The sequence below is a fragment of the Mus pahari genome, chromosome 14 (genome assembly GCF_900095145.1).
Source record: "Mus pahari chromosome 14, PAHARI_EIJ_v1.1, whole genome shotgun sequence".
Lineage (NCBI taxonomy): Eukaryota > Metazoa > Chordata > Mammalia > Rodentia > Muridae > Mus > Mus pahari.
Genome location: NC_034603.1, coordinates 56,748,898 through 56,757,045, shown reverse-complemented (window position 1 = coordinate 56,757,045; position 8,148 = coordinate 56,748,898). Strand labels below are relative to the sequence as shown.

The following is an 8,148-nucleotide window of genomic DNA, read 5'->3' as shown; positions in this document are numbered from 1 at the left end:
AAAAAAAAAAAAAAAAGGCATGGTAGTATGTCAGGGACAGAAAGATCCCAGGGCTTTCTGGGCAGTGAGTCTCTCAGAATAAGTGAACTCTGGCTTCAGTGAGCGCCCCCGTCTCAAATCCACAAGGTGGAGAGCAGCTGGGGACCTCTGGCTCCCACTTGCATGTGCACACAGCTGTACACACATAGCTGCATAGGAAAACATTCACACACATATACCACCCATGTGTACACACCTGCACATGCACACCTGCACTGGAAAACATTCACACACATATACTATTCAGATACCCCATACACGTGCACACACCCGCAAACACGTCTGCACAGGAAAACACTCACGCACATACATCATATAAGTGAGCACACACTCATAGAAAAGCCAGACGTGGTGGCTATGTGCTATATGTAAACCCAGCACACTGCAAGCCGAGACAGGAGAATTACTATACGTTCAAGGCCAGCCAAGCAACATAATGAATTCCAGGCCAGCCTAGGCTTAATGTGAGGTTCCACCTCAAAGAAAAAAACAAAACAAAAAAAGAAAGAAAGAAAGAAAGAAGGAAGGAAGGAAGGAAGGAAGGAAGGAAGGAAAAGAAAAAGAAATGAAGTATTCCGTGGAACGTGATGTTTAACATTCCTCTTGATAGGGGCCTAAGGCACACATACAGGTAAACCATCCCCGCCCACTTCGTAGCATCTTCTGCTTTTTCAGAACTGGAAAAACTCACACTGAGTGAGGTTACAACCCAGACTCCGGAAGACAAACAGAACGTGATCTCTTTCATATGCAGATCTATGTTCTGGCCTCTTGGAACACCACACACACGGTGCACACACATACATGCAAGCAAAACACCTCTACACATAAAATAGAAAGAAGTCCATAAAGTAATCTTTAAGTAGGGAGAGGGCTACAGAGAGAAACCAGATTCTCTACCTTGGCCTTCTGAAGAGCTAGGACTGTGGCACATGCTACCCGGCCCAGGGTTGGTTTTATTTGTGAGTTTGTTTGTTTTGTTTTTTGTTTTCTGGTTGTTTGTTTGTTTGTTTTTTAGGACAACAGTCACGGTACACCGAGTGTGTGGTTTAGCGCCTGGTGCACAGTAGGGCCTCAGTACCCCTCGCTGAAGAGATATATAAATGAATACATGAAGAGGTTGCTTTCTGTCTTACTGACTCCTCCTTGGAGGGTCCCTCGCTGTCTGTGTCGATTGTCTTTGCTATAATAGCCAAAATGTACATAAAAGCAAAAGTCAGTGTCCGCCTCACAGCAGCTGAAGTCATCACTGAAGAAAAGCCACCAAAACAGGCACACACTGGGAACAAGAAAGAAGCCAGCATTGGTTTCCATGACACTTCAGTATTTATTTTAAATGTTGGGGAAATGAATCTGCCACAAAGGCCTGAAAGCAGTCATTAGTCAAAGATGAAAAGCCCAACTACAAATCAGCTAAAAACCACAAATTCAACAATTGCACTGGCCGAGTCAGAAATGACCCAGTACTAATGGCCCTCTCAAATGTTCCTGGACTAAGACAGGAGAGGGAGATGGAAAACAGGTTTTCATTTCCTAGATCCCTTCTCCAGGGAGGGAAGAAATTAAACAAAAACAAAAACTCGTATTTGTGTTCCATGTCAAATGCTCATTGTAATGATTTAAAGTGAATCTTTTCCCCAGTAATTGGAATGGAAACTACACTTAGACCCTCCCTGGAGTGGCGTGATAGTGAAATGAGATGCCCAGCAGAGCCTGACCTGACCCAAGGATGACATAGCAAACAGCCTATCAAGGCATGAACTCTTTCCAAGATGTCTCCATCCTTTCCTATGACATTTGGGCAGGATTACAGGTCCATTGACATTCGGGAGAATTTACTTTGCTCATTAGTCAAAGGTAATCATGCAGGCTGGAGGATGGCTCAGAAGTTAACTGTCCTGGATTCCCCCGAAGGCTCCACGACCCAGGAAAGTCAGTATGCGCTGACATCTCAGTTATTCTGAACCATCTTTGAGATCATGGGAACAAAGGGGTAATGGAGTTCCTGGGACAGTTGTCATGGTGCTAAACATGAAAGCATATTTACAAAGGCCACTTACCATAAACCCAGTGTGATTTATCTGTACCCCGTAAGAACACACCTGAAAGGAAGACAAGCCAAAAACAGCCCAGCTTCCTAGGAAGGCAAATCCCCAGGGCACAGGAGCACTTATAAACAGAGATGATCACAAAGGACATTGCAGAAGCCTGAATGTCATCGTTCTTAAAGAATTTCCGGTTCTGCCTGGCAATTGGCAAACAAATTCTTCCCTAAGATTTGGGAAGGTAAGAGGAGCTTAATGAGTTTAATTGAGGCAACTGAAGAGATTTCCTTGAGATACACTCCAGGTTCCAAGGTGAAATTCTATCCTGCTGAGTACACACCCCCACACCCAACCTCCCCAGCAAGCAGAGACGTAGCTAGCATTTACTAAATGCTGATCATTGATTTGGTTCTGCAGACTCAGAAATCAAACAAACTGTCCATCTCCTAAAGCCATTTAGAACAGTCTAATAGGACAATCAATGTCAAAATTGAGGGCTGGAGTGGCTCAGTGGTTAAGAACACATACTGTCCTTGCAAAAGACCCAAGTTCAGTTCCCAGAACTCTGATATGTACACATGTATACACATACACACACATGTATACATACCCACACACAGACAAGCACACAAAGCACACATAATTAAAACTAAAAATAATAATAATAATAATCCTTTTAAATAAACAAAACTTTAAGTATTAAATATAAAGATCACCAAAGCACCAGTTTCAATACTCAGTGAGATGGTAGGGTTGACAGTGAACCCATTATCTCTCTGAGCCTTTTTCTAGAAATCCGCTTTCACACGGGTGTGTTTAGTGAAGTGTACAGCATTGTTTTGTAGATGAGTAAGGCAGTCTCTCCATCCACGGGAGATATCTTCTCAGCGCCCCCTAGTGGATGTCTGAAAATGCAACTGGTGCTGAATTTCCATAGACCTTATTTTGCTCCTCTACACACAGGCCTATAATGAAGTTTAATTTATAAACTGGGCTGAGCCAGAAGTCAATGACATAATTAATGATAAAATAGAATAACTCAAATGTTATGCTTCAGAGCTGGAGAGGTAACCCTTGTCAGTAAAGCCTTTACCTCCACTCAGGGAAGGGCCTGCCTCAGGAAAGGCTGGGTGGGTCCGGGTCTGTCTAGGGAGAAAGTTACTGAACTTATCCATACTAATAAAATAGAATGCTGGCAGATCAGAGAGTTCCATTGGTAAAGCCCCTGCCTTGAGAGCATGAGATCCTGAGCTCGCTCCCCAGAAGTCACATTTAAAAACCCACGCATCATTGTGTGGACTTTCACTCCCAGTGCTGGGGACACTAAGTCAGGAAGACCTCTGGGCTTACTGACCAGTCTGTCTAACCTACTTGGGGATCTCCAGGCCTACGAGAGACCCTGTCTCAAAATGCAAGGCAGATGGCTCCTGAAAAATGATACTCAAGGTTAACCCTGGACTATACACACACACACACACACACACACACACACCCCAAAATAAAACAATATACTATAATGAAAGCTTTGTAAATGCAGTCTGTCACACACATGCGTGCATGCACATGTGCAGACACACACACACACACCCTCAGCTCTCAACATAGCTTATTGGAGTGTGTTTTCCCTTCTTCTTATGGGAACATGAGATGGTGTAATGCCTGTGGGGTAGAGAGACACCATGACCAAGGTAACTCTTACGAAAGAAAGCATTTAACTGCAAGCTTGCTTACAGATTCAGAAGGTTAATCTATGATAAACATGGTGGGAAAGAGACAGACACAGCCCTGGAGCCGTAGCTGAGAGCTTTACATTCTGATCTCAAGGTGTCAGTCAGAGATAGACAGAGGGAGAGAGAGAGGAGAGAGAGAGAGAGAGAGAGAGAGAGAGAGAGAGAGAGAGAGAGAGAGAGAGCCTGGTGAGTGAGCAGAGGTCCTCAGTTCAATTCCCAGCAGCCACTTGAAGGCTCACAATCTCTTACCTCTGACCTTTTTTGGGCACCTGCATCCATGTGCACATAACCCCACACAGATACAGGCAAATACGAACCACTGAAAATATAGATAAAATCTTTTTTTAAAAGAAGATTTAGGGGGCTGGTGAGATGGCTCAGCGGTTAAGAGCACTGACTGCTCTTCCTAAGGTCCTGAGTTCAATTCCCAGCAACCACATGGTGGCTCACAGCCATCCGTCATGAGATCTGATGCCCTCTTCTAGTGTGTCTGAAGACAGCTACCTTAATAATAAATAAATCTTTAGGCTGGAGCAAGCTGGGCTGACTGGAGCGAGTGGGGCCGGCGGGATCAAGCAGAGGTTCTGAATTCAAATTCCCAACAACCACAAGGTGGCTCACAATGATCAGTACAGCTACAGTGTACTCACATACATAAAATAAATAAATACATCTTTAAAAGACTTAGGGAAGATTTGTTTTGGACCATGGTTTTAGAGTTTATTTAGTTCATCTCGGTGGGAAAGACATCGCCGGTATAAGTTCAAGGAGTGTGTGACTGTTCCTGTCATGAGGAACAGAGAAACAGAGAAAACAGGGCAGGAACCAGGGGCCAGGTCTAACTTTCAGAGGTGTACCCCTTTAGTTTGGGGGGGGTTGTTTGCTTTGTTTTTCGTCCACCACCAGCCAGGCCTCAGTGCCAGACGAGGAACAAATATTCAAAACGTGATCCTGTGGGGACATTTCGGCTTCAAACTGCTTTCAGTCTTGCTTGCTCTTCCCGTAGCCCCGTCTTCATGCCTGCTCTCTCTTCCTGTAGCCCCGTCTTTACGCCTGCTCTCTCTTCCTGTAGCCCCGTCTTCCTGCAGTTGTCTCCAGATAGGGTTGGGTTATGGGGTTGGTCTAGGCCTCTGTAAGCTCCACGAGGCTCCATTAGGCCCCCAAGTCCTCTGACACAGTACAGTCACCGTGACAACTCCGTCAAATCTACCTGTCTCCATGTGGCATGTCCCTAAATGAACTACCAGCCCTCGGGGAGCTCCCACCCCATGTCCGTGACGTCCAGACCCTACTCTCCCAAATCTCCCAAATTCCGGAGACGAGTTAATGGCACACGACCGTCACAGCCGGTCACTGCCTATTGCTCTATGACAGCAGCTTCTACATTCTAGGGGTGACTTTCCTCTCTTGACAGCCATAATCACCCCCACTGTGTATCACCTGCCAGTATCATTCCTTCCAAAAAAAAAAAAAAAAAAAAAAAACCGGCCAACACGTATGGCTTCATGTGGTTGGGTGTGGCAGAAGAAACAGCACGCTGCAAAACGAGCTTCAAACCCAAGGCCAAGTGTATTCAGACCCGTGTGTCAGCTGTTTCCTAGATCAGGGACTTCCAGCCCTGTGCCTGCCTCAGGCACCATCCACCTGCCCCTCTCGCTGGCCTCTCTCTCGATCTTCCCCACACAGTGGTCCTCATCCACTTGCATTCTGGCTGTCTCCATACATTTAAAGTCCCCCACCTCACCCAGGGCCTTCTCTCTCCCTCTTAATATCTCTTCCTTTTTCCCTCTAAGCCCCCAACTTCCTCCATCAAGGGCCCTGTCCCCGCCCTGCTTCCCCAAGGCAGATGCTAGCCTGCACATCACTAGCGCGTGGTCAGGGGCAGGAAACACAGAGGAGCTGCTTCAAACGGTCAAGGCCACGGTGTGCGTGGGTAGTTTGAACCTGTGCCCAACAAGCCTGTGATTCTGCACACGCCAGCCTGTTCAGTGTTTAAGCTAAGGGTGACAATGATAAACACTGCACCTAGCCCTTCATGAGGAGAGACTGCAAATCTCCACCGGTGTTTTTATTTTGAGTCAACATACATCCCTAAAGCACCACCCATTAGCTTCTTCTTCCATGGCTTCTCTGTTCTCTGAACCAGTTTTCTTCTAGCCGCCAGTCACTTAGCAAGAAACAGCAGAAGACAACCCCACTAGTCAACATTTCAGTTACATAAGTTGACGGCAAGCACACGGGTCTCCAGGCTTGGTTTCCAGGGGCGCATGCCTTCCCCACCCCCAAAGCTGTCAACTGTACTCATTTGCCCAAGTCCACCAAGTCCATGACAAGGAGATATGTGTCCAACAATGTCCCTGGCTGTTTCCCACGTACAGCATCTGACGGCCAGCTCTAATCTAAGAAACTCTGTACTCTAAATCTCTGATTCACTGACCCAATCATTATCAGAGCCCTGCTCGAAACCCCTGGATGGCTCCACCGTGTGTGCAACACTAAACCCCAACCATGTTGCAATGGTGTCCAGGGGACACCCAACCTGACCCTGAGAGAGCCTTCTGTGGGCGCCATTCCAAGTAGCCCAAGGGGCTCCAGTCAAGGCCCAGAGAGGAACATGGAGAAAAGATAGCAGATAGTGTTGGACCCACACCAGGGGAGACAGGGTATCCCAAAAAACATGAGAGGCCTTCTTGTAAAAGCATGAAGCAGTTTAATGGTGGAGCTCCGGGCCGATACCCATCTCACGCAGGAGACAAAGGAATCGACCCTGAGACTCAAAAGCTAGGGGTTTTTATAGGGAGAGGGTAGGGGGTTGGGGGAATTTTGGGAGAACTTGGCACAGCTTCACACAATTGGCTTGATTACAAGTCAGTAGAATAATACATGCAGGTTGTAGCATCAACAATTCCAGGGAGGGTCAGCATGACCCAGGCCGCCAGATGGCCACTGAGTCAATCAAAAAATAACCCAAAACAGTTCCTGTGCTTATGTCTATCCTTGGGGTCACCCATCCTCAGGAATGTCCAAACAAGGGGTTCTCCTGGACATGCCTGGACTTGTTATTGTAAAATCTTCAGCTAGGCCTTCAGGGCCTGTCAGGCCTCAGGCCTTCAAGTTCCTAATAATGCCCTATTTGTCTCATGTTATACTTTTGACTATAAGTTCTTCGCTTTTCTTGAATTCAATTCCTTTCAATAGTCTGACACAAATATTCTGCAGAGCCTTTTTCAAAACACATAGGTTTAAGCCAGACATGGTGGCACATGTCTTTAATGCCAGAACTCCGGAAACAGGAGCACGTGGATCTCTGTGAGTTCAAGGTTAGCCTGATCTACAGAGTGAGTTCCAGGATAACCAAAGTTATGTTGAGAAACCCTGTCTCAAAGAAAAAAAAACACAAGAGATAAAGAGAGAAAGGGAAAGACAGAAGGAAGCCATGACTCTTCAGGAGTCAAGGGTCCGTGGGTGATGGCCACCCACTGTGCAGCTCTGACCACCAGCCCCTGACCCTGCCTGGCCCTGGGACCTCACTGACATTCCTGTGGCATGCTGACAAGCACGGGGCCACCAAGCTTTGCTCTGAAATCCAGTGCGTGTGTTCTCAGGGGTTGAGGCAGGCCAGGGCCCCAAGCCAGGAAGAGGCACCGTGTCAGCAAAGGAGTGTGTGTACTCAGAAGTTTCTAAGAGGCAAGAGGACCACACAATGCAGAGTGCAGGGCCAAGGGCTGAACCGTTGCAGGAGACAGGAAACTGAGCTTCAACGGTCCGAACACCTGCTCATAGAGGCCTACATAGAGCCCTCAGGAAGGGCCAAGGCTGTTTCCCCATAGAGTTCAAGATAAGCCGGGTGCAGGTGCTGTCAGACGGGGATGTTAGTTTACGGATAGAATGCTTGCTTTACACATGCAAGGCCCTCCATTCAATCCTCAGTGCAGGAACGACAGCTGCGGGTAATGGTGTATAGTAATGTAAGGAAACTTCCCCCATGCACAAGCTGTGTGCAGGGCTCGGCGCGTAAAGGTGTTGCCAAGCCTGATAGCCCGAGTTCAGGCCTGGGCCACACATGATAGAAGGAGAGACCCAGCTCCTACTAGTGGCCCTCTGCCTCCGGATGCACACGCGCATCACTAAATAAGTAAACATAAAACAAAGGAAGAATGAGAGAAGAAGCATAGCGAATGGAAAGATTCAAATCTAGTTCAACCTGCGCCAAGAGCATTTGCCATCTTTTTTTTTTTTTTTTTCTTTCAATGCTGGCCATCAAATCTAGGACCTTGGTTCCAGGCAAGCATTCTACCACTGAGATACATTTCCAGCCCAGTGAAAGTCTCGGG

The 8,148-nt window shown here is 46.9% G+C and overlaps 1 protein-coding gene across 1 annotated transcript in view; it reads right to left on the bottom strand.

Moving 5' to 3' along the window:
- The window catches only part of C14H17orf67 (chromosome 14 C17orf67 homolog), a 21,135-nt gene that overhangs the window by 9,231 nt on the left and 3,756 nt on the right, over nucleotides 1–8,148 (bottom strand). The window lies entirely within an intron of this gene.